Raw genomic sequence first — 24,399 nt, 5'->3', positions numbered from 1 at the left:
TCAACTGAGTATCAGCTAAAAAAAAACTTGTAACAAATGTACAGGCTAGTTTTATGTCAACTTGACACAAGCTAAAGTCAGTTGAGAGGTGGGGAACTTCAATTGAGAAAGTGCCTTCATAAGATCTGCAAGAGTGTAGAGCATTTTCTTACTGGTAATTGATAGCCTCAACCCATTGTGGGTGGTCCCATCCCTGGGCTGGTGGTCCTGAGGCCTATAAGAAAGCAGGCTGAGCAAGCCATGAGGAGCAAACCAGTAAGCAGCACCCCTCCATAGCCTCTGCACCAGCTCCTGCCTCTAGGTTCCTGCCTGCTTGAGATCTTGCTCTCATTGCTTTTGATGATGACCTGTGAGCATAATAAATCCTTTCCTCTTCACGTTGCTTTTTGTCATCGTGTTTCATCACAGCAATAGAAACCCGAAGACGGCAAATGATTGTAATGACCATCAGTGAGTCAATAACCCACAGCTTGCTTTCCTGCACTCAATACAGGGACCACGCCCCTTCACCCATGCTGCCCTACTTAGCATACCTTAGCTTTCTCAGTCCTGTATTGTCCTTCCCTCCTCCGCCTCCACTGAGAGGGCTAGCCTAGACTCCTGTGCAAGCTCTTTCTTCTCTACTCAAACTTTCCATGTTGTTTCATGGGGCTCAGGCCTAGGCCACTATCTCTTCCTTCTCTGCTCCTACCCCCATGGTCCCAGTTACCAAATGAGTCAGTTAATGCCACATTTATGTCTCACAAGGCACTGACCAGGAATTCCAGAATGACACATGCTATTGTTGCCAGCCATTGTCACCACACAGCAGGCCAACTAACTTGTGACAAGGTTCTGTAGCAAGGTAATTTTACCCAAAAAGCCAGCTCAATGAGAAATCCATCTTGCAGGAAATAATTTAAGGGTGTTGAGTTAGGCAAGACTGGTGCTGTTTCTCAGCAGGTGGGCCTTGTGTAGTTTTGTCCGTAATCTCTTGGTCAGGAGATGCTTTTCAGTTTTACGGAGTTCAAAAACAAAAGACCTTATTTCTTTGGGGTGTTCTTGTCACTGGTTAGTTTGCCCATGTGGAGTTACATATTGCGCCACGGACAGGCTACACATAGCAGCAGCCAGAGCCTTCTCGATGATTTCAAAACTCAGTGTGATGAAATAGAACTGCAGTCATTCTTGTCTTTACTGTGCCCTCCTGAGAATGTTGGGCTGCAACATTCTAAACTAAGCTCTGAGTTTCAATCCCTGTTGTGGAAGTTTTGGTTGATATGTAAACACGTTTTTGTTCTAATCCCAAGTATGGGGTTTCAGTTTGGGATTTAGCTTGTCCTCACCTGTTAATTGTTTTGTGAGGGGTGTGGCTTTCACCAGCTGGTAAAGGCCTTTCTCCTGCAGCACGAGAGGTCTAGGGCTCTGAGGATATAAATAAGAACACAGAGAGAGTGTGGGGTGTTGGTGGGTGGCAGGTAGTGTAGCGTGTAGCAGTTTGAAGAGACTACAGATGGGTGGTATCACAGTTTGGAGCTGACAGACAGAGAGAAACTCTTCAGGGAGCAATGGCTTAGAGGAGACTGTCGACTGGTCCTGTTGGTGGAGATGCATATAGCCCAAAAGAACCCAATAGACCCTAAACAGCAGGGAGCAGTAAAGGGGCCCCCTCTCCACACTAACCATCTCTCTCCTATGTAGGGTTGGGAGGTTGGAAGGGAGGTTGAGGCCTAAACACCCCAAATAAAATAGAGTTTAAAAGAAAGAGCGCTACATATCTTCTTTTATTCTTCATTTGCTGAGGTCCAAACCAATCTTCTCTGTTGTTTGTGATGAAACTTGGCCATCCAAATGTCCCAGTGTGCCCCTTGCCCCTGCTTTTCTCCTCAGGAGGACCACTAGTTCTCCTTCTCTCTTGAATCTGGGTCTCTCTCTTTTGCTTTTCTATTCATGTCTAGGACACCGCCCTCGTTGCAGTCACCAGTGTCTCTTATCTACCCAGTTCTTCTATTTTGCTCATCCCGTGACCTTTCCTTCAGTCCTTCTGCATTTCGCTGTTCTTGGTTATTGCGTTCTTCTGCTTCAGCCCTGCTGTGACTCCCCGCTGCTTTTATAATAAAATCCAAATTCCTCAACACTTCCCACCAGGCTGGTCATGGTCTGGCCCCCTGGTGACCTACCTACCCTTGCCCTCCACTGTGCTTCACCATCTCTCACTGCATCTAGACGTGTCAGTCTTCGTCCCCATGTGCGTGACCCCTAACATGCTGCCCGCCCTCATCCACATAATACTCCTTTATCTGCTCAGCTGAAATGTCATTTTGAGTGAAGTCTCCTAGGAACTCAGACATTAAGTTTATTTCACTTGTGGAGATGGGAAGGTGGTGGGTGGGGGCATATGCATGCATGTAAAAGCCAGAGGTCAATGTCAGATGTCTTATTCAATCATATCACTTGTCTCTTTCTTTCTTGTTTGTCTATCTGTCTGTCTTCCTTCCTTTCTCTTCTCTTTCTAGGTTTGTTGTTTTTTTTTTTTTTTTTTTTTGAGGGAGGGGCAGGCCATGGAACAGGGTCTTTCTATACATACCTGGCTGTCCTGGAACTCACTCTGTAGACCAGGCTGGCCTCAAACACACAGAGATCCACGTGCCTCTGAAGTCCGGGATTAAAGGTGTGTGCCAGCACACCTGGCTTTCGACTGTATTTTTTGAGACAGGGTCTCTCACTGGACCTATAGCTCACTGATTCAGCTAGACTGCCTAGCCACCAAGCCCCAGGGACCTCCTGTCTCTGCCCTCATGGTGCTGGTATTACAGTCACCGTGCTGTGCTTTGCCTAGCTTTCACAAGAGTGTGGGGACCCCTACTGATTGCACTCTACTGACTGAGCCACCACCCCAGCTCATAACAAGTGTTTATAAATCTTTTTTCTGAACAACGATCTTTAATATCAACTCTCTTCTCTAAAAGGCAAGGAGAAAATTTAAATCGGGCTTATTTGTCTCTGTCTCTCTTAAGCCAAGAATGATGCATTGCATGCTACAGACATTGAATTAATACCTAATGGAAGGAGACAAAAATGAAGGTAATGAGTTAATTATGTAGTGTAATACATACTGTGGTAAGCTATGAAAGGCACCAGTGTGTAAGTTAAGGAGAAAATGCATGAACTCTGCAGTCATGTGCAGTAGACAACAAGGAATCCATTAAAGCCTAAGAATTATAATGTAATAGATCAGACATGATGTAAGGATCAATAAGACTTGCATTAAAATAGTGGTACCTGAGTGGGAAAGTGAATATTCCAGATTTTGATGGCTAATTGTTCTTGGGAAGGATGAAGGGGAAACAAATATTCTGAAACGAGAGTCTAGTCATTTGTAAAGAAACAATTAGAAGGAACGAGAGAACAGCTGAGCTTCAAGGGGAGCTAATGATGCTGGGTCAACAACATCATCACAGGATGGTAAGGCACCTCAAGATTCCCAAATGCTGTAAAGAACAGCAGTTGCCTTGCAAAGATTTTCTGCATCCCTTTTCTAAATCAGGGTCATCTGCGGGAACGCGGGGGAAGCTGTGATTCCTGTGGCTCCTTTGCTCCTCAGATCATCTCCTTTTCTCCATGCAGAATTGTGCCAAGGTCAGACTCACGTCCATATACAGCCTTGACTGTGAAACATCTGAGAGGGACCCCCTCCCCCCCCCCCAGACTACTTCAGAAGCTGCCGGGAACTGGCAGCTACAGGTCTCCATTCCTAGAAGTGGCATGTCTTCTCCTCTGTCTGCATTCTGTCCACTTGCCACCAGTCCTTGGCAAAGTGACCTAGAAAGGGAACAGTGACCCCTCAGACAACAAGGCAAGGTAGTTTGAGTGTGCCAGTTGGGCAAGGTATGTGCATGGCACACTTCGGTTTCTGAGGCAAAGGAAAAGAGCAGATGTCATTATATGTCTCAGGGCTTCTAAAGAAACAGGTTGAAAATGTCCCACAAAAGTGGACGGGACTGCCAGGCATTGGTGGTGCATGCCGTTAATCCCAGCACTCAGGAGGCAAAGGCAGGCAGATTGCTGTGAGTTCGAGGCCAGCCTGGTCTACAAAGTGAGTCCAGGACAGCCAAGGCTATACAGAGAAATCTTGTCTCAAAAAACAAACAACAACAAAAAAAGTGGACAGGACCAGGGATTCAAAAGACTTATTGCTTCTTGGCAGCTAATAATCTCATGTGTAGATGGCTGGAGGGATGGCTCAACAGTTAAAAGTGCACACTAATCTTACAAAGGACAGTTTGGTTCCTGTCACCAATGTCAGATAGCTCACAACTGCCTGTAACTCCAGCTCCAAGGGGATCAGCTGTGTTGACCTCTTTGAGTGCCTGCACTCATGTGCACATACCCACATACAGACACACAGAAGTACACACAAATGTAAAAGTAACATAGGCTTTTTCCATGCCTGTTCTAGCTCCCAGATAACGACACGGAGACCTATTACATTTATTAATAAACTTTGAAGCACTATAGCTGGGCAAATACTCATCTATTCTAACCTGTCTACACTGGTCTGGACTATTTCCCAGCCATGGTCCCCATTACCTACCATCCAGTCTCACCCTAGCCACTCCTGCTCCATCTTTGCCCTCCTAGCGATTCTCTCGTGGCAACCTTCTCAAGGCTCCTTCTGCTTCTTCTTTGCCTACTTCTCCCCCTCTCTCTCCTCCTGGGACCCCCTCCCTGGGATCAGAAGTCCAGCCTATTGTCCTCTCTGCCCAGGTGTAGGCAGAGGTGATGTAGAACATCTTTTACACAGGAGATTCTTCATAGAAATGACAATGCCTGCATCCTGACTGTAATCAGATCTCTGTGCACTTAAATCGGCATGTGAATACACAGAGCACAAGACTATCCCTCAATACATGAGTAAAAATAATGTAACCAGCACATTGAGGAAACACAACTTCTTGACATCTCATAAGCTGAAAAGAGAAATAAAAGAGTGGTTTTAGATTACAAAGTATAGGAATGAGGAATGTTAGAAATACAGAGCTGAGGTTTGCAAACTGAGGTTGGGCCTGTATGGTTACATACAGATAGAGCACTTACCTAGCATGTACAAGTCCCTTGGTTTGATGCCAGTACATTGTGTTATCCCTTGAGGAAGGATGACTTAGCAGTTCTGTCAGGCTACCTTCCTTGTATGCCCACGAAGGGAGTCTTTATTTGATTTTCTCATGCTTTGCCTGGCATTGCCTGCTATCTGACAAGGGTCTGCAAGCAACTGCTGCTGACCCCTGTGACCTTAGGGCAGCCTTTTCATTTATCTATCTCATCTGCCTCTTCTAGTGTCAGGATTGCTTTCAATCTGTAACTTTTTGTTTCTTAAGTCAATGATCCTCACACCCTTTAAAGGTATGGTTTTTGGTTGATTGGTTAGTTTTTTGTTTTCAGTTTTCTTTTTAAACCTCACCTTGGAACAGGGACCTGAGACTGCTATTATGAATAGTTATGTTGGTAGCAAGCCTGCAGTTGTTATTTCACTTGGTCAATAACATCTGAAGAGAGCAGGCCACACATCTGTTTGCACATCTGTTTCACTGATGAAGAATAAACAGGTTTCCTTGCCTTTGTAGGGCCTGTAGTTATAGGTTCTTGTGGTGTCCAGAGAGGCAGCGCCTAACTCTTAGTGCTCAGTCTGAGGGACGGTGATACGCTCAGGGTGAAATTATTATGAAATGAGGATAACAAGATCAATGCAACCAATCATTTCCCAAATCACTCTCAAGTCTGCCTGCTGACCCACAGCCTTCCCTGTACGTCGGCCGAGTTTCTGCTTACGTAAGAGGGGCACTTAATACACAAAGTAAATCTTGCTTTTCATCAGGCTGTCATTTCACTTTGTGTGCTGGCCCAGTTTGGAGAGCTGCCTTTGAGGCAAGAAGCAGTAGCTCTTCCTCTTCCTGAGCATTTTGCAGGGACATTGGTTCTCATAAGATGAGCTCTAGTTCCAGCCAGAATGGAATCTATTGTTTATACCTAAATCGTCCAGTATGTTTTTGCTTCTGCATGCTTTAAATCAGTCTTTGGGAAATAGCTGTATTGTTTTACCATTTACTCATAAAATTGGCCAAAAATTAAAATTAAAAAGCTTGGGCATATAATCCAGTTATTAAGTGATTTTTTTATTTTTTTTCACTTATATTTCTTTCTTTTTCATATACATTTATATTATTACACATAAATGAAATAAACTGTAATAAGTGATTTATAAATGTAGATGAAGCTTGGGTTCAAGCAACCTGGAATTGGACGCTTAGAACCGGGAACGAGAGAGAGAGAGAGAGAGAGAGAGAGAGAGAGAGAGAGAGAGAGAGAGATGCTTGGCTGAATCCCTGACAACAAGCATTCCTGAAACTTTCATTTATTATTGCGTCTGTGTGCACAATGGAGGGTCAGCATGCATGCCATGGTGCACATGTGGTGGTCAGAGGACAACTTTGTGGAGCTGGTTCTTTCTTTCTACTCCTTTGTGGGGGTCTGGGGATTGAACTCAGATCACTAAGCTTGTGCGGCAGTACCCCTGGAGCTATCTCACAGGCCCGGTCTAGCTTTTTGAAGTAATCTTCTACATGTGACTATTACTTCAGCAAACTAAAACAGTGATGTATGATTTGTTCCAGCAAACAAAATGACAGTAGTAGTCGAGGGTAGAATACAGCGGTGGCTTGGTGGAAACAGAGCCTCTGGGTTAGCATGTGATGTGCAGAGCTCCAGCTGTGCCTCACCCCTAGAAGCTCCTGAAGAGTACACTCTGTACAACCTTGACAATGATCTATGACAGGCATACTTTGGGTTTTGAGGAAGTGAGTTTATTCAGCACACAGCAAGCCAAAGTAAAAATAATAAATAATAAGGGATGGATAAGGGATACTTGCTCACATGCATGCATGGTTTGAGAGATAACAAATCATCATTGGGTGCTCAAAAATATCAGCAAGAATACACTAGGTATGCCCCATTGAGCAGTGGGCAGAAGTTAAGATAGAAAGAGGCCCAGGTAGAGCCGTGTCCCCTCAGGGGAAGCTTAGAGTAAAAGAAGAAATAACACCAAGAAGGTAAGAGCATTAAGTTGGAGGTTTGCAGCTATCTATCCGAATCCAACTGGAGAAGCCCTGTGAAGGCCGTCCTGTGGCGTTTCTGCCCAGATGCCCAGGTAGAGCAGAATGCCCACTCTGGGGAGACCTCCACATAAAAGCACAATTAGCCCCAGATACAAATAACATGACCAGATCAGGTCTGACGTCATCCCTGTGAACCAGCCTAGGGAAATTGAGGCAGTCAGCTGGGCTGGCTGATTGAGCTTCGTCTCAGCAAATGCACTTCCAGCGGCTGAGCTGCAGGCTTCTCTTTCCCAAGGTAGGTACTGTGAGGGATCCGCAATGCTAACATCTCTTGTAAATACTTCACCTTCTGCCTGCTCCCAGGGACATAGTGTTTTCACTTTTGGGCTGTTTTGCTCTTCTGTTCCCACTGTATCACAGCTGGGAACAGCCCATCCCCACACAAGGGGTAGCCTTAAAGGACACTTAAAGAAAAATGTCTGGGACTGAAATTGGAGTGAAGAGGAGACCTACTTAAACAGAAGCTTTTCAGTGAGCTCAAACAGGCATGGCAATTTACCAACATAATGTACAAGAGGGCGCCTGACATTGGCTTAAGTACATGCATTCTTTTTTCTCTAATGGTTATTACTGGAGTTTTATAATATGTTAATAAATTATTCATTAAATTATCAGCAAGTTCAAATAATGTAAATTAAAATTTTTAAATTAGTTCTGAGGTGTCTGTGCCTGCTTAGAAAATATCCAGGGCACCACCCCTGCTTATGAAGATCTTTATGCAGCTGGATGCTTATGTCAAGAATTTGAATGTGACCTTTTTAAGTGTTTGTGAGTTTCATTTATTTGCGCTTTGTTTCTACAATTGGGGTTATGACACTTGGGACTGATTATAAGTTAAGTTGAAAGCTATATTCTTTAAAGCATTCTGAAGAAGTTTAGTAATTCAAATATACTGGTACAGATATTGTGCTAGACCATGTGACATTGCCATTGTTAGGACATTTTGTCAAGAATAATACCCTGATGCTTGTCCTAGAATTTCCCCTTAGAATTCACTCATCCTGAATTTTTCATTGTTTTGTTGGGGTTTTCCTTTTCGTTTATTGATTTTTTTTTTTTTTCTGTACGATTTTCATCAAGGCTTTTGATTTCTTGGTGTCAGATATGTCACATCTAGGAAATGAAGAATCAGAAGTTATGAGCATTGTGCGCAGGATTTCCTTATAGGATGATGAAAATGGACAGGAACAAAATGGTAGTGAGGGTCACATAATTGTATGTTCGTGTGCGTTCATATTGTGTGTGTGTGCTTGTGATTGTGTGTGCTTGTGAATGTGTGTGTATGTGTACATATGATGTGTGTACATGTGGGAATGTGTTTCCATGTGTGAGTGTGGATATATGCTTACCACAGCATCCATGTGGAGGTCAGAGGACAACCTCCAGAATGGGTCCTTGCATTCTACTTTGTCTGAGATCAGAACCTCTCTTTTATTGTTCGCTAATGCTTACTCCAGGCTGACTGGCTCACGGCTTTCTGAGATCGGTCTGGCTCCGCCTTTCCACCTTGCCATAGGAGCACTGGGATTGCAGGAGCTAACATCTTTGTCCAGCTTTTGCATGTGTTCTGGGGATTCACACTCAGGTTCAAACACTTGCATGTGTTTCACCAGTGAACCATCTCTCCGCCCATGGGCATATGAGAAAACACTGAATTGTGCATCTTATAAGGGCCAACTTTACGGCATGTAAATTATGTGGCAATAAAACCTTTATTCAATACATATTAGAATATAAAATTGAAAGCTGTCATTTCACATGACTTATTGCCTAAATAGAAAATCTGCTAGGACTATGAGCAGGAAAGGCTTCTAGAACTGGAGATAAATGAAAATGTCATGGCATCTAAAGGTTAAAATAGGAAAATTAGTTGCATCCCTGTGTCTCAGCAATAAACTAAAACTTGAGATTTAAAACATGATACCAATTACATAAATACCTATGGTGGTTTGAATGAAGAATGTCCCCCACAGGCTCATGTACTCCATTGCTTGGTCCCTGGTTCATGGTGCTAATGAAGGAGGGGGAATTACATCGCTGGAGGTAGAGGTTGAGTGTTTGTAGCTTTGTCTTGTTTGCAATTAAAGATGTCATCTCTCTGCCACTGGCCACCATGCCTCCCTGCCATGACCTCAGATCTGTGACATGGTTGTTACTGATTTCCCTTATGCAGATTTACAATGAAAACAAGCTTGTGGGGCAGAAACAGAATATAAAATGTACAGTTTAGAGAGGGGGGGGAAAAGAAAGAACTTGGAAGCTTAATGTTATAGTCAAAGTGTATGCTGAAAGAGACGCTGTAGTAGTTAAGAAGACTAGTGTTCTTAGGTAGTGGAGTAATAATGGAAGTGTGCCCTCAGGAAAAGACCCCAACCAGCTGAGCTATCACCTTGTGAAAGACAGAGGCCTAAGGAGTTTTTTGTTCCCCATAACAACAACATATAAAATCTGCTGCCAATGTGATGCAGGAGGGCCTTCCCAGTCTGGCAGCCAAACGTGACATTGTCATCATGTGCAAATGGCTTTGGAATGGTGGAAACTGCAAGAGTGAGGGGGTCGTTGATCCTTCCTCTACCATTTCAGAAAGGCTGCTGAAGCCAGGCAAAGTATGGCTGTGCTCAAGTCTGAAGGTGGGAAGAGACCACGACAGATCTCTTCCGTCAGATAAAGCTGTGAAGTTGAACTCTGGATTTTAGTGGAGAAATAAAAATACCAGAGATGCCAGAGCCGTGAGACATCTGCCAAGGAGAGTGTCATATAGGGAGTAGAACCAGCGTGGAAGAAAGAGATATGTTCCACATGAGAAGTCTGGAGGGACTGAACTGTCGCAGCCCGCATCCGTCGTCTTTGGTTAGGGTTACAAACGTGCACATGATTCCCAGCCGTGATGCGAACTCTGGTCCTCATGTTTGTGTAACGAGCCTTCTTAACTGCTGAAGCTATGTCTCCACCTCCTGTCTTTGTTTTTGGGTTGCTTTGGTTTTGGTTTTGGTTTTGGTTGTTGTTGTTTGTTGTTGTTTTGTTGTTGTTGCTGTTGTTTAGAGGCAGGATCTCTTACTGGCCTGGAACCCAGGTTGTCCAGCAGGGATCTTTCTGTCTCTGTCTCTTCTAGCACTAGAACTATAAGCAAGTGTCACTATGCCCAGTGCTTATACGTGGGTTCTGTGGTTCCAACTCGGGTCTTCTTGCTTCCTACCATCTGAACTATGTCTGTAGCCTCTCACCCGCTTTTTATGGATAATAAAGTTAACAGACAAAGAGGCAACAGTTGTATCGGAACTTTCCAGAAGCAATTATTACCATGCCAGCAAATTTTACTTGATAAGTTGATGCAAACTTTCTTCTATCTAAATTTGATCCCTAGAATAAAAGGTTGATGGAGCCCAAGACAATGTCTAAGGATGATGATGGGGAAGGCTGGAGAGAGAGAGAGAGAAGCATATTCTCAGAGCAGGCTAAAGGTCACTAAAAGCAGGCTACAGTGTTACTCCTCACTGCCTCTGTGCATGTGGGTGTACATGTGTGTAAGGAAGCATGTGTGCATGTGGATGGGCATGCACATGGAGGCTTGAGGCTGATATCAGATGTCTTCCTCAATCACTGAGTTATTCACTGAGGTTGGGTCTCTCATTTGAACCCAGGGTTCACCAGTGTGGCTAACCTGGCTTGCCAGCTCTTCCTGGGGAGACCCTGCCTCTGCCTCCACTTCCAGGAAGAGCCATACCTCTCTGGGTCATGGGGGTCACCCTCATACATGAAGACGAGTGTTTTATCCTCTGAGCCTTCTCCCTCATCCTGACTCAGCCGTTTTAAAATGGTGCTCTAAGGCACAGGGTCAGTACAGTGAGTGCCAGCCAAAACTGCCACAATGGGTAATTTCCTTATTCATTATCACTAACTCTTTTGTCCGACTATCTTGCCCTATATATTCTTTCAATTTTACAAACTTCCAGTTGGTTGGAGGTCTCCTTTTTCATTTGTCTATTTGACCTCACTGGATATATTATTGGGAAATGTTTCAATGTTCTCTGCTTTATGATTTCATGTGGTTCCCACCATCTGCCAGTTATTCTCTGTGGCTTGCTTATGCTAGAGAAGAGAAAGGACATGAGAAATAGAAAGAAACTGAAGAAACCAAGGGTAAGGTAGGAATGAGCCCTTGGGGATCTGGGACTAACAGGAATCCCAGATGAACGCTCAGAAGAAAAAGAGGGAAAAAAATATTTAGGTGTGAAGGAAATATGATGAAAGGAAAAAAAAATGATGCAGGAATAATTTAAAAAAAAAAAACTAACCAGAAATTTGTAGAGCTCATAAAAGGTCCAGGAAGGAATAAGTAATTATCAAAGTGAATGAGGCTTGATTCTTATTTGGAATTGAGGAAACTGGAAATAAAATCTCTGTTTGAATGTTGCTGATAAGTCAGTTTGTCTTGATTTGGGGAGGCTGGTTTCAGTCGCACATTTTTACATAGTTGCCAAGTGCTGAAGAGATGAGCACTGGACCTTGGGGACAGATAGTATTGAGTTTATATAAGCAAGTGATGGGTCCTGAGTCACCTGTTTGAAGCCAGTGGGTCAGTTGCTCTATTGTCACCTGAGGACTCACTGCTGATGTTCAGAGATTTCCCTTGTCCATATGAAAAAAAAGTCCTAAGTAATCTAGCCTATGATTTTTTATATTAATTTTTAAAAATTGTGTATGGGGAGTACATGTGGGCTAGGTGTCCACAGAGGCTGGAAGAGGCCACTGGGTCCCCTGCAGCTTGTGGATAGGGGGCTGGCCCATGGGTGCAGGGAACTGAACTACAGTCCTGTACGAGAGCAATACACACTCAAGTCCTCTGAGCCACCTCCTCTGCCCTGGCCTCTGACACCCAGAAAATGTTATGATCTGCCTTTCAAAAGAGTTTATATGAACTATTAATAACTGCTGTAATTAAACAAAAAAAAATCATGATTTAAATTACTAGACATTCCTTTCAGGGTATAATGAATTTTTGCAATTATGTGGCTAGAAAAAAAATACATAAGGAGACTAAGGTATACTTACACATGTCTTCACCAATAACGTTTTTTCCTGTAAGCCTGTGGCTCTTGGGGTTTTGGGGGTATTTTTGGTTTTGTTTTTTGTTTGTTTTTGTTTTGGGGGGGGTTGTGGACCTAAAACAAAACAAAACAAAAAAACCAATCAACTCTATTTTTGAGGTATTTTTTTGTTTTAATTTTTCTACCTAAAGTAAATGGATTATACATCCTTGGTAGGTGTTGAAATACTGCCAAATAGCAAAATAGCATAAGTTTTAGGTGCCCACTGTACCAGGAATGTTCCTCCATTATAATTTTGAATTTTTAAGTTCTATGGGGAAAATGCTTTTAGTTTGGAGCAATGCAGATTTCCCCACCTCTGTGCAGAGATTGAAAATGAGGCGACCTAGTAGTAGCTAATCACCAAAATCTATTCTAGAATTATTTCAGATTTGACATGTTTTAGTAATGATTTCTATATACGTTCTTCCAACTTAAATATTCAAATTCCATCTACAGTGGTTTTAGACTAATTTTTCTTCTTTTCTTTCTTTCTTTCTTTCTTTTTTTTTTTTTTTTCTCTTTTTGTTGTTGTTGAGACAGCATTTCTCTGTGTAGCCTTGGCTGTACTGGATGTGTTTTATAGACCAGACTGCCTTGAACTCACAGCAATCCACCTGCCTCTGCCTCCCGAGTGTTGGGATCGCTAGACTGAGCCACTGTGGGATCAGCTTGAACTAATTTTCAATGACACATTAACACATGCCAAGAGTAATGCATTGTGTGGTTTGTTTATACTGAGAGTGATTTTTAATGTTCCCTACTTAGTACATAATACCATTCCTGTGTGCTATGAGAACATAAACTTTATTGCTGTCTCATTATCCCACCACAGCCCCACAGGAGCTAAAACACAGGGCCCTGTATGATTCTCCCCCAAAATGAGCTGTGGGTAACCCAAGTGACTGTGTATAGTTTAGTTGTTGGACTAAAAAGAGGCTAGTGGCTTGAACATTGGCACGTTTGTGGTAAGATATACACAATGAAAATCAGTGAGATAGCTTTGACAGAATGAGTTCTCATCTACTGGAGCACAGTACCCTTCCTCCTGTGCTCATAGGAAAAGGCTCTCTACCCCAAGGCTGTATTTTGTTGTGTCATTTAAGTATTCATGTTTTGGAGAAAAATAGCCGTTCCTTCAGATTTGAAGGAGCAGATCTTATTGAACTAGGAAAAAAAAGGTACTGAAAATAGCTTAAATCTTTTTTTTTTTTTTTTTTTTTTTTTTTTACTTGTGAAACATAAAACGTCCTGCCGGGGATGAGTGAAGCGTGTCAGTTTCAATGACTTTGCCTGACTTTTCTCTTCTGTATGGACTCATGTCCTCCACTGGTAAATACTAAGGAAATGTGTGTGGCAGAAAAACCCTCAGGGGCGTGTTTATGAAACACATGTTTATGCGAGGAGGTTTTTTACCAAAATATAGTTGACTTGAGTTAGTTAAGGGTATTTTCCTATTAGTTTAATATTGGCTGAGAATAAAGAATTAGAAAACTATCTCCTGTATGTCATGGTATCATGAATGTCAGAGTATGGCGAAAGAGGCAACAAAGGGCAGCTACCCTTACTTGGCTCCATGTGAGTTGGGTGACTGCTAAGACTTTTTAGCTTGTACTTAACTGCTGCAAGGTCAACATGTCTGACTTCCGTATTAGCTTGCTTGCTTTTTGTAGTGGTTTGAATAGGAAAGCCCCCATTTTTAAAAAAAAAACAGGGTTTTCCCCTGTGTAGCTCAGACTTACCTTGAACTCATAGCAATCCTCCTGCTTCAACCTACTAAGTACTGGGGTTATAGGTGTCCTTTTGGATAATCAGCAGAACCTATGAAAAAGTACTCAAATTCTAGAGGAGGGCTTTTTGCAGAACCACCAGTTCCGTCCTTATGCAGAGACGTGCCCAGCTGCAGCTGCAGTCACGTGATCACGGTGCCTAGCATACAGCCACAGAATCATGCATGCCTTCTCTGCACTAGGCATGTGCAGGAGGCAAGGAAGATGAGACCCCATCCTCAGAATTTACCTCGCATGGGCGAAACTGAAATATTTCAAAGGCAACAGGGGTGTGGGATCAGTCCCCATCACCATCGCAGCAGGCACAGGTCCCATCTCGGCAGTTTATTTCAAACATTTGGTCCCCTGGAGACCCGTGTAAGTAAGTGCCTCCCAACACCCACCCCTCGGTTTGATCTCGTGCCCTCTCCCAACATTCCATTCTCAGCCACAGACAGGGCTGGAGAAATCCCTTTAGAGAAACACACGGAGCACGCATTCCTTTGCTTAGACCCTCGCCTTGCCCTTGGAAGATGCCCAAGCCTGTTCCTGAGAACAGAGCTCACCATCAGGGCCCCGCCCATCACTTACCATCCCCCACTTGCCCACTGAGCCACACCAGAGGATGGCTCTCTGTGTTAGGGAATGTGCCACGTTGCTCCCTACCTTTTTTTGGTTTGGGTTTTGTTTTTTGTTTGTTTGTTTGGTTGGTTGGTTTTGGTTTTTTGTTTTGTTTTTAACTAAACCGTCCTAGCTCACTGCACAGCCAGCTCTTATCTCCGCTTCCAATATTCACCTGGAATGTTTCAGGAATGACCACGTAACCAACCTGCCTAATATCCTCATCGCTGCCCAGGTCCTTTGCTTTGTGCCACTTGGCTTATTTCTTCCAGTGACTTATCACAATCTAAAGCTATCTGTGCATGTCCATGCTGGTCTTTACTGCCCAAGAGGTCGAAGGTTTCTCCTATCTAATTGGATTTTTTTTTTTTTTTCACAACGTGCAACATAGTACCTGGCACGTGGTAGCAACTCAAATATTACTCGTGAGCTGACCTATCAGTGGAGGAAAAGATAGCTTCATTCATGGGATCCAGGAAGTCAAGTCGCGTTCATCATTGGGAGTTATGCTTGAAAACTAAGCTTTGAAGCTCTGAAGTTTGGGGAAACCAAAGCATAGAATTCAAGGCAAGAAGCAGTCATCAAATAAGACAAGTCAGCTCTTCTGGAAAAGTGCAGACTAGCTTTGGGGTGAAAAAGCTAAGCAGACACATCCAGCAACACAGATAACCTCACACTCGCTTTCCGCGTGTTCTGGGGCTGCATTCTTCCTGTTCGCATACTGTGTTCTCCGAGCCAGACCATTGAGAGCAGAAGCCCCGCCTTTCTCCAGCAGCCCCAGTAGCACCAAGGTGGCTTCCTGTGTCTTCTCCGAGCTTCCTAGGTATTAAGGGGCCCTGTACCGACAAAGCTGCTAGACTTCCAGGCCCGGGTGCAGTGACCCACATTCCTCAGGGCAGGGCTTTAAGCTTTAAAATTAGGAGAATTCAGGGTCAAGTTAAGGTAATTTTGTAGCCCTTCCATGGAGCCATCAGAAAGAAGGTACCCGTCTTCCTTTAGTTTCACCTCTTCATTTCCCGCTGCCGGCCCCTTCCATGTTCCTGTACATAGTTGTATTGGTCCTCACATTTCTTCCATTGATGCTTCAGGGGTTCTTAAGAGCTCAGCCCTGCTAAACTAGCTCCCTGCTTCGCCTGAACATTTGATTTGTCTTCTGTCAGCCTGTACCCCAACCCCGAGGTCTGATAGGTATTATCTCGGGAGTTTGAGATTCCCCAAACCAAATCCCCCAGAGAGCCTACTTGCCACATTGATCTGGAAATAACAGGGAATAACTCTGGGCTCACTACCATCCTTATACCACATTTTTGACAATATAGCTCAGAGAAAGAATGTCAAGCAATTCCGTAGTTTTATAGTGACTCTCTGATATATAAAGGAGAAGTCTGTAAGATTTTTCTGGAAAGAGCCAGACAGAAAAATATTAGGGCATTGTGGATCATGCTGTCTCTGTTGTAACCAGACATATTATAGCATAAAAAGCAACTAAAAATACTACAAAAGAAATAGGCATACATGTGTTCTAATAAAACTTTATTTATACATATAGTGGGCTCATCTAGACTAGGATCTTCATTTGTGAAGGTTCAGTATAGCACATTATTCTAGGCAATCAATTTTTGCTTGTGTGTGTGTGTGCACGCGTGTGTTATACATGTGTGTATAGGTGGTCACTTGTGTAGATACATGTGCATGTGTCTGCCAGTGTGTTGTGGGTAAGCCTGATGTTAATGTCGTGTCTTCTTTGGTCACTCTCTATATCATTGAAACAGGTCTTTCTCTGGCCTCGGAGCTCACTTCTTCAGCTGAGCAGCTTGCTCTAGAGAATTCTGTCTGCTTTGTGAACACTGGGGTTGCAATGGGGGGGGGGTGGAGGGGCCTTTATGCTTCATACAACAAACACGTTCCTTGCTGAGCCACTCCTCTGCCTCTCCAGGCAATCTTTATTAAGGCTATAAAGGTTTCCAAAGGACTCGTCACTGAGACAGGTCATCACTCTACACACAACACACACCCTTCCTTCATCCCATCCACCTCTGCCCCTTTCACCTCTTACTCTGACATTCAACTGCACCCCACAATAATGACTCCACTAAGACACTGACCGGGAAAGAAAGATGCTGCAACCTTTTCTTTATTCTTTTTAAAGCTTTTTCAGATTTGTTTGTGTGTGCATGTGTGTACTCACTGGAAGTCATAGGAGAGCCTACTGTTGCTCCTCACAGCTTTCACCTTGTTTGAGACAGAATTGCTGCTGTTTGCCACTGTGCTGCCATATTCCAGCCAGCTTGCCCAAGAACTTCCCTGGGATTCTGTCTCTACCTCCATGTCACTGGAGGAGTGCCAGGATTATGAATACATGCAGCCATGTCTGGCTTTTCTATGAATTCTGAGCATCTGAGTTGAGGTCGTCAGGCTTGCTTGGCAAGCACTTTCACCCGCTGAGCCATCTCGCCAGCCATGATGCTTATTTCTGGAGGGCTAACTTACACAGTTTGCAGTATGGAAAGATAGGGATGGATTTAAGGCTTGGGTGGGGCTAATTGGAATAAATAGATGGTTCATGCTTTGTTAAGATTGTTATATTAACAAGTTAAGACCTCCTGTGAGGTAAATCATATCCTTATACTTAGTAATGTGGAAGGAAGAAACCCAAACTAGTGGTTTGGGGTTTTTGTTGTTGTTCTTATTTGGTTGGTTGGTTTGATTTTTTTTTTTTTTTTCAAGAAAGGATTTTTCTTTGTATCCTTGGCTGTCATAGACTTTGTTTGTAGACCAGGCTGGCCTTGAACTCACAGAGATCTGCCTGCCTCTGCCTCCCGAGTGCTAGGATTAAAGGTGTGCTCCACCGCCACCCAGTATGGAGAGTGGGTTTTTTGTCTGTTGTTTGGTTTAGGGTTTGTTTTTATTTTGATTTTAATTTTAAAGGTGAGTTTGGGGCTTGTTTTTTCAGTCTAGAGATCTACAGTCTGTGGGCAGAACGCCATAGATGTAAGAACTTCATTCTTGCTTTTTTTAATCTGATAACGATGGAGGGCCAGCCATGGTGTTTCAGAGCCTATTGTAAAATAGGCTGCATTTAGACTACATTTTCATAGGAAGAAAGAAAACCTGGGTGACATTTAAGATAATTTCAACGTGTGTGTTCCTGGGCATTGTATCAGGAAAGAACTCTGGGAGTGAAGGTGACAGAGGCAAGGAGGAAGGGTACAGGAAGGGAGGGGTCTACCAGCAAAAGGCCCTTAAGTATCTTTATGTGGTCCTAGTGAAGACACGAAATTGAAAGGCGGATAGTGACAAGCAGGGTCTTCAAATTGTGTCTACCGGCTTCCTGCATGTCATCCGTGTTGGCGACATGAGATGCATTTTCTAGCATGAGGCAGCACATGAGGACTCAGAGCTGAGTCCAGAAAAAAAAAAAAACGACTTCACACGGAAACCCCACACCCCCTGATTCCGTGCCTCGGCGGGGAGTCCTCGGCAGGAAATCCTCCATCTGTTTTCCTTTACTAGAGGAACTTCGAGGATGAGTTCATTTCTCTCCAAACACCCTCGTGTTGCTGTAACACAACAAGGCTGAGTGGTGGGAAATGTCACCGGGAAGGCCAGAGGACGCTTCGCACGCGGACAGCCGGGACAGGTCTCCTTCTGAGGATTAGACAAGGCTTACCCTTCCTTTGTGGATTACGTTCTGATTTTTACCCCCTTTCATTTTTCTATTGCTCCCCAGCCCGTTTTAAAGACATTTTAAAAAATCGCTTCCTAATAGTTTGGCTGTTTGAAGAAATAAATATAAAAGGAAGATTTCTCAAAGACTTGCCCTGTGGATTTCCAGCACATACCTTGTGATCCAAAGGATTATAGCTAGCTTAGGCCTTCTTCATGAACAAAAGAGCCTAATTTGAAATTCAAGATTACTTTAAAATTATCACTGCAGGTAAGTACTTTGTTTTTCTGTTTTTCTTCCTTTACTCCCTTAATAAGAAGCATCGTTTGCCTGTTGTAATCTCAATAAAGCTATCAGTTCAACTATAAATATAAGTAAAACGACTTGCCAGCCCATAAATTAATTACAAGATTCAACACAGAATTTTCTGCTCTTGGTACCATTTCGCAGGTAACGTGTAGGCATGCTTATGTTGTCCTGTCGGGAATTATTTAATTTCATTAACATTACAAGTGAATATCTTTTGGCTCATTTCCTCTGGTAATATAAACTATATTTTAAATTAGAAAATAAGGAAGGGGGGGAACTCTCCCAAAGAGTACATTGCTGCCCTAGCATGCATATCAAATGGCTGACTTTTCCGGATTTGCTGAAGGCTAGGTAAATATAGAGAGTGAAATTGACCAAAGCTCCGACCTTTGTGAATCCCTCTTGAAGATTCCACGGAGTCACTTGGCAAGTGCTGGAGGAAATTGCTCCAGCCTGGAACAAACCGGCAGGGAGCTGGAACAGTAAAAGATGTCAGCAGTTCTTACCTTTCTGTGGCTACAATAATAAGTTGATGGAGATGAGGGGGCGGGGTTGGTGAGGGAGCTTAGGACTCCAAATGTCTAGAGCTGTGACTCCCATCTAGCTGAATGTGCCTATGTGGTGAGTAGAAAACTGTGGCATCCAAAGGTGACTGAGGTATCCTTGTCCCGCCCACACTCCTATCTTCTCACCCACACTCATCCCTCTGTCCTTCTGTGTGGGTGTAATACTTTTCCGGTGCTCGTGTCGGCTTATGGCTATCTGGGCAGGGGATGGGCTGTCACTGTTTCTTCTACTTCCACGTCCATATTCTCCTGTCAAGCCCTCATCAGCAGCCCATTTTGCTGCAACCAGCTGGTTTAGACGAAAGCATTTAAAAAAGGAAGAAACCATGATGGTTGAAACATCCTCCTGTGTCCTCCCTTCCGTCCTCTGCTTGTGTTTGGATGCCCTCTGCCTCCCCCTCTAAGAACAGTCCCTACTCCTCCTCTTTCCCCAGAGTCAAATGCTCTCAAACCCAGCCCGGTTACTGTGTAAGCCCTTCAGCTAGGGATCATTATCTGCTGGTCCATCTGTCATTTCTACTCAGCAGAGAGCATCACTGCGTTTCTAATAGCTGCCCTTTAAATCTCCCCCTCCAGGGTGCATAGCAGCTCAGTGTGGTCCTAGGTCAAAGGCCTGCTGTGAGCAACAGCAATCTGTGGCCCGCTTTCGTGGGCATCGGTGCCAGTGGTATAACCGTGGATGGCCACAAACCCACACTTAAAGGACGGGGGACAGTCATCTGGGAGTTGTGAGAAATGAAATAAAGTCAAGGTGCTCTTTGCCACTTTCAGACAACTTAATTGCATCCTGGTTTCCTTGTCTTAGGGGTTTGTACTGGCTTTTCTGGGGCACAGTGGTGGCTGGCAGCCCCCTCCTTATGGATATCAGGTATGCATCCTCTGAGGCCCAACCTGAGGAAGGTTGGGGTGGGTTGTAGCTTACTTGAAGTGCAGCTGCCTGGCATGTGCCAGGCCACTGGTCTCATCCAAGCACCATGAAGAGAAAAAAGTAAACTGTTCTCTACTTCTGCTCCTTGTCACCAGGGGAGAAGTGGCTCATTGGATGTTCTTTTCCTCTTGTGTTTGCCTGGGGATCTGGGGATGGCTTTAAGTCTCACTAATAAATGAATTTTTTAAATGGTCTCAAAATGAAGTTCAAAGATTGTTTTATTAGACTGTGAGAGCAAAAACTCCAGAGCTTGCAAGCTTTAAGTCTTGGCAGTTGCCATGGGGGGGGGGGGGGGGGCAGAGAGAGAGAGAGAGAGAGAGAGAGAGAGAGAGAGAGAGAGAGAGAAGGAAGAAAGTCATGTCTGTCTTGGAATCTGAGAAATGTTCCATATTGGAAGTCCATAAGGAGCTGCTTGGTGGAGCGATGGGGGAAGGGCTTCAGAGAGAAAGTAAGAAAGCCTGGTGTGTCAGAGAGAGTGTGTATAGACTCTGGGCCAAAATCCCAAAGAGAAAAAGAAGTGGAAAGAGAAACCCATGTGGAGTGCCGGGCAAGCCTTGAATCTGACTTCCTCACAGCCACCAGTGTTGCCTTAAGTGCTAAGGGCCCAAACTCTGATCCTGAGGCTCTCCGGAGAACACTACCCTCGGAGCTGCCACCCCAGCCTTTGCCACTTGATGTTCTCCCTCCACTGAGCATCCTGTTAGCTCCTTGCTGACCCAGAATGCCTATTGGGCTTCTTTTCCTACCATCTTATGCAGCTTTCCTTTATAAAGCAAGCAAGCAAGTTGTTTGTTTGTTTGTTTGTTTTGGTTTTTTGGTTTAGTTTGGTTTGGTCTTTTGTGCTTTGAATAGCTCCTTCATTGACATCCAGTGGACCAGCCCTATCCATCACAGCAGGAGACGATCAAATAATGAGGACACCAGGCGACTGATGACAGCTGCCATCACTGTCAGGTGCAAAGCTGATATTCAGTAATGCTCATGACATTTGTCATTCTTCACTCAGTCACAGTGCAGGTAATGGAGGTCGCCTCCTTTACCTGCTTCCGACAGATGAAGAACAATCAGTTCCCAGACTGCCACCCTGCATTCTTTCTGCATTTGGTACCTTGGTTTCTGTCTTCCTGTCTCAGCGCTAAGGTTGTAGACTATGCAGCCTCCTTCCTGTGCTATTTTAATTCAAAGAGAGTCTGTCATAAAATGCATGGCTGAGAGCAGGTATCAGGCAGGGGTGGGGTAGGGTGGGATGGGGCTGGGGGGGGGGGGGGTGGAGGAGACTTCAGGAGTAAGGGCTTGTTTCACTTGTTGGAAGCAAGGGGGGGTTCAATCGTCTCAGCCCCGCATCAGTATTTATGGAAAGTGTGGCTTCGCCCCATGTCATGTGTTTCTGTGCTTTGTTTTCAGCAGGGCTCTGTGGATAATTAGCTCTTGTTGGCTAAAAGAGCCATAATTCTTGGAAGAAGACAGCACATCAGTGAGCAAATGTGTTTAGTTGTTTGTGTTGGACCAGGTTTTCATTATAAGCAAACAAGACGTTCAGAGGATGGAATGAAGTCTTTCCAATTAATGTAGGGGGGAGGTCACATTTTTATGTCTTTCTATCATAAAATATATTAAGGGAATTTTACTATAATGCCACGTCCATAAATCTTATTGATATATGACAAATAAGATGAGCAACAGTTCAAGAAAAAAGGCAATCAACAAGTGTGTGCATAAAAAAAAATAAGTCTACAGATTTGGGGCTGGATGTCATTGGATATGCAGTGACAGAGGTGACAGCTTTCTGAGTTTTTACATTGCTCTTGATGGAGTTTGTCACTTTGATTTCCCATTGCCAGTTCAAGGACGATTTCTTGACCGCCCATTGGGTACTGCTTTTCAGGTAGCTCATCATTATTAGATCTGAGGACAAACTTACTACTGCAGGGTGAAACACAAACTTGTCAGATGACCTCCAAGGAGAGAGAAGAGATAACCACATGGGTACTAACCTTTCTCGGCTTTAGATTTTTCAACATTTAAACCCAGAAAGCTTTAGAATACTTTCTCTCATACCCTTGCCTTATGCACAAAGATACTGAAGCCAGTGGAATGATTTACATACCACTAATTAGCTACAGAAGTAAAGCAAGAGCAAGGACTATTTTTACTTTTTTTAGTTCTTATGTTTTAAAAGTATTAGTTTTTGCAGTGGTTCTTAGAGTCTTTTTTGTTGTTGTTGTTTTGTTTTGTTTTGTTTTGTTTTGTTTTGTTTTGTTTTTCTAGACAGGGTTTCTCTGTGTAGTCCTGGCTGCCCTGGACTCTCTCTGTAGACCAGGCTGGCCTCGAACTCACAGCGATCCACCTGCCTCTGCTTCCCCAAGGCTGAGATTAAAGGCGTGCGCCACCACGGGTTTAGCCTTTTGCAGTGGTTCTTAAAATGAAGATATGTCCCATAATTATACCAATCACATTGCTCTTTTATCTTTTGATAAAAATTATTTTAGTGCATCTGAAGTCATAGTGTAGCTATGTACACACCAACAGCCAAGGTTGGACATGTTTATTTTCCCACCCTTAGTTTGTATCACTTATAAATTAAAATGAAGCTCATTACAATGTGAGCTAAAGCTTCTCTCTTTGCTCTCTCTCCTGACATACATATTGTCCTGACATAGTTGAATGCATATGTGTGTGTTAGATGCAGATGGGGGATAGCCATCTGTGGGTATAGTCTTGTGCTCACACCTTAAAACACACAAAGTATCATTCATGTACTCCTGTAACTTTTTAAAATTCAGCATTGTTTCAGGCATGATCCCTGCTATGCTTGTGCTGGAATTTCTGCTTTTGTTGTTGTGTTTTGCTTTGTTTTGTTTTGAGGCGGGGTCTCGTGTAGCCCAGGCTCACGTCACACTTGAGAGGTACAGAAGGCTGACTGTTTGATCTCCTGATTCCTGCTTCCACTTCCCGAATACTGAGTCTATAGTTGTGTACCACCGTGCTTGGCTTATGTGATGCTGATGACTCAAACGCAGGACTTCGTGTAGGATGGGCACACACTGTACCAGCTGGGCTACATCCTCAGCCCCATGTTCCAGAACCTCTTGAGAGAATCACTTGAGTTATTCTAGAGATGGAATGGTTGACTTAAAGAGAATGTCTGTCTTCACCTTCCTAGAGACACCGCCCTGTGATCTGCAGTGGTTTGTCCAGCATGAACAAGGTTGAGCTGAAAGTCAAAAACCTAATTACAGATAAGAATCACCCAAGACACATATAAAGGTCACTATTGCTCACACCTGGCCCTAGACTGAGTCTCTTCAGGGATGGGACTGAGATGGTGTTTTAGTTCCTCCAGTGGTTCTAATGTATAGTTGATTTATAATTTCTGACCCCCATCTTCTCCAGCACTAAGTGTTATCAGACATTCTTTCTGCTCATCTCATAGATATAAGGGCTTTCTGATCACTAGTAAAGCCAATGCTTTGAGAATGCTATTAAACATCTCAAGCTACCATTAAGCTATATATTAAAGGTGATAAAAGGTCTGCAAAAGGTGATAAAAAGGTTATGAATCCTAACACGTGGGAGGTAAAAGGAGAAGTATCAGAAGTTCAAATCCAGCTTTGGGTTAGATGAAACCATGTTTTAAAAAAATAGTAAAACACACACAGTTGTGTTTTTGGTTTTACTCAGTTTCAATTGGGTAGGTACAGTTTGTAGATGTTCTTTCTTTTTAATGCTTTACAGATTAAATTCTAAAGAGCCAGCATATGATTTGCAAATATCTCGCCCCAGTGAATGACATCTTTTCAGTTCATTTGTGATGCTTTTTATCACATAGAAGTTTAAATGTTTGTAAGAACTCAATCAATATTTTATTTTATTTTATGAATTGAGATTCAGGAAATATTGACATGATGTGCTGCGTGTGACTTGATAAGTTACCTGTCTCTATTTTTTCAAATGTTTTACAATTACTTTTTAATTCATGGGATAGTTAATTCATCCTGTGCTTCATGTTCCTGGATGTGTTTATACTCTTTCAGTGAGTACTCATTGAGCCAGTACAACTCAGTCACTGGTCCACCCTATCTCCAACCTACTCACTCTGTGTTGCTTTGCCATGTGTCTGCATTATTTAATATTTTACATAAATAATTTTATCACATAGATAGTGTGAGCTCTGTTCATTCTTTTGTAATATTTATATTTTTCTGTTTCCTCACTTTATTATTAGCCCCTCTTAGCCAACATTAGACAGCAGCATTGTCCTATTCCAGGTTTTATACAATGTAGCCCTGGCTTTTTGAGGC

This window comes from Acomys russatus, chromosome 9, assembly GCF_903995435.1.
Source record: "Acomys russatus chromosome 9, mAcoRus1.1, whole genome shotgun sequence".
Classification (NCBI taxonomy): Eukaryota; Metazoa; Chordata; class Mammalia; order Rodentia; family Muridae; genus Acomys; species Acomys russatus.
The sequence above is the reverse complement of the archived record's forward strand: the minus strand, read 5'-3'. Positions refer to the sequence as shown.